Source organism: Pieris brassicae, unplaced genomic scaffold (assembly GCF_905147105.1).
Source record: "Pieris brassicae unplaced genomic scaffold, ilPieBrab1.1, whole genome shotgun sequence".
NCBI lineage: Eukaryota > Metazoa > Arthropoda > Insecta > Lepidoptera > Pieridae > Pieris > Pieris brassicae.
Window position 1 is genome coordinate 7028 of NW_025576023.1, and position 2973 is coordinate 10000.

Here is a 2973-nt window from a genome sequence, read left to right on the forward strand (position 1 = left end):
GCATGTAATTGCCAGCCGAGTTTTAATATGTTTACAATAACGTATTGAATAAAAATTGAGAAGTTGCGTTTAGATGAATGTTCAATTTTCAAATTGTCACAACATCGATTCCCGCCCGCGGGGTCGTGTTCGTTGCAGTTTTATGTCCCTCACAGTGGTCGAGCATCGTTGTACATCACCTCGTTGCGAGATCGTGACGGGACGGCCGCTCGTAGACCGGTCAAAGTTAGTCTATCGATATGAAGCGCGAACGTCGCGTCGCGTGCAAATTCGACGCGTTACGTTCACGCGTGTCGAGAAGGCGCGCGCGCAAGCGCGCGCCCCTCGACGCCGCCGAGCCAGCGGCTCGCCGAAGCCGCGTGACCGCGGTGTAGGCGTGTCGTTTGCGTAAGCAGCTCCCTGGTTGATCCTGCCAGTAGTTATATGCTTGTCTCAAAGATTAAGCCATGCATGTCTCAGTGCAAGCCGTATTAAGGCGATACCGCGAATGGCTCAATATATCAGTTTTGGTTCCTTAGATCTTACTCAGTTACTTGGATAACTGTGGTAATTCTAGAGCTAATACATGCAATCAGAACTCTGACCAGTGATGGGATGAGTGCTTTTATTAGATCAAAACCAATCGGCGGAGGGCCATGCGTCCGAAGTCGTTAATTTTGATGAATCTGGATAACTTTTGCCGATCGCACGGTCCAGTACCGGCGACGCATCTTTCAAATGTCTGCCTTATCAACTTTCGATGGTAGTTTCTGCGACTACCATGGTTGTCACGGGTAACGGGGAATCAGGGTTCGATTCCGGAGAGGGAGCCTGAGAAACGGCTACCACATCCAAGGAAGGCAGCAGGCGCGCAAATTACCCACTCCCGGCACGGGGAGGTAGTGACGAAAAATAACGATACGGGACTCTTACGAGGCCTCGTAATCGGAATGAGTACACTTTAAATATTTTAACGAGGAACAATTGGAGGGCAAGTCTGGTGCCAGCAGCCGCGGTAATTCCAGCTCCAATAGCGTATACTAAAATTGTTGCGGTTAAAAAGCTCGTAGTTGCATTTGTGCGCCGCGCTGTCGGTGCACCGCATCCGCGGTGATACTGACACGTCTGCGGAGCATATCGTCGGTGAGCCGGCGGTAAAACGCCGGTTCAATATCAAAATCCTATCGCGGTGCTCTTCGGTGAGTGTCGAGGTGGGCCGACAATTTTACTTTGAACAAATTAGAGTGCTCAAAGCGGGCTCAAAATGCCGCTTGAATATTTCGTGCATGGAATAATAGAATATGATCTCGGTTCTATTTTGTTGGTTTTCAGAACTCCGAGGTAATGATTAATAGGGATAACTGGGGGCATTCGTATTGCGACGTTAGAGGTGAAATTCTTGGATCGTCGCAAGACGAACATCAGCGAAAGCATTTGCCAAAGGTGTTTTCATCAATCAAGAACGAAAGTTAGAGGTTCGAAGGCGATTAGATACCGCCCTAGTTCTAACCGTAAATATGTCATCTAGCGATCCGCCGACGTTACTACAATGGCTCGGCGGGCAGCTTCCGGGAAACCAAAGATTTTGGACTCCGGGGGGGGTATGGTTGCAAAGCTGAAACTTAAAGGAATTGACGGAAGGGCACCACCAGGAGTGGAGCCTGCGGCTTAATTTGACTCAACACGGGAAATCTCACCAGGCCCGGACACCGGAAGGATTGACAGATTAACAGCTCTTTCTTGATTCGGTGGGTGGTGGTGCATGGCCGTTCTTAGTTGGTGGAGCGATTTGTCTGGTTAATTCCGGTAACGAACGAGACTCTAGCCTGCTAAATAGGCGTCGTCATTCAAGGTGTGCGCGACTCTCGGGGAGCGCAACTCACTGGCGACGTATTAAAATTCTTCTTAGAGGGACCGGCGGCTTCGAGCCGCACGAGATTGAGCAATAACAGGTCTGTGATGCCCTTAGATGTCCTGGGCCGCACGCGCGCTACACTGAAGGAATCAACATGTTCTCCCTGGCCTAGAGGCCCGGGCAACCCGTTGAAACTCCTTCGTGCTGGGGATTGGGGTTTGCAATTATCCCCCATAAACGAGGAATTCCTAGTAAGCGCGAGTCATAAGCTCGCGTTGATTACGTCCCTGCCCTTTGTACACACCGCCCGTCGCTACTACCGATTGAATGATTTAGTGAGGTCTTCGGACCGACACGCGGTGGCCTCACGGCCGTCGGCGTTGCTGGGAAGTTGACCAAACTTGATCATTTAGAGGAAGTAAAAGTCGTAACAAGGTTTCCGTAGGGGAACCTGCGGAAGGATCATTAACGTTGGTTTTTTCTTTTTGTTTTGTTGTTGTCAAAGACTCGCAAAAAAAGAAAAAAATACAAAAACACGTGAATGATACGAATCAAAATCGAATCCGAGACGGTTGACTCTCTCTCGTCGATTCGCGACGTGTGCGTTGCGACACGCTTTGATTAGCGTTCGCTATCGCCTATTGATACTTTGAAATAATATTTTAATTTTTGTGTACAACCACGCAAATAAAAGAGATTTTCTTTCTTTTCATTTGTCGTACACGTTAATGATAAGTATTATTTTCAAATTTTTTTGTTTAATTTTTTCGCACCTTTTATATTTTCTCATACAAAAACACACACAAAAACAAAACGATTACCCTGAACGGTGGATCACTTGGCTCGCGGGTCGATGAAGAACGCAGTTAACTGCGCGTCATAGTGTGAACTGCAGGACACATTTGAACATCGACATTTCGAACGCACATTGCGGTCCGTGGAGAAATATCCAGGACCACTCCTGTCTGAGGGCCGGCTGCATAAAAACAAAAAGCCACACTGTTCGCGTGACGAGCGGCGATCGCTGCGACTCCGGTCGTAGCGCCGCATCTCTGTCGCGCGTGCAATTGACGGTTTCGCTAGGCCGCCGAGCGGCCGAACGATCCGTTCGAATATATGTTCGATTACGACTCGTCATC

At 48.8% G+C, this 2973-nt stretch overlaps 2 non-coding genes across 2 annotated transcripts; both read left to right on the plus strand.

Annotated features, from left to right (window-relative positions):
- The first annotated feature begins 396 nt into the window (after positions 1-396).
- On the plus strand, positions 397-2302 carry LOC123719372. The gene has a single exon (XR_006755429.1). It is a non-coding gene; the product is annotated as a small subunit ribosomal RNA (ribosomal RNA).
- A 350-nt stretch (positions 2303-2652) lies between these two features.
- Positions 2653-2809, plus strand: LOC123719367. Its single transcript, XR_006755426.1, has one exon. It is a non-coding gene; the product is annotated as a 5.8S ribosomal RNA (ribosomal RNA).
- The last annotated feature ends 164 nt before the right edge of the window (positions 2810-2973 follow it).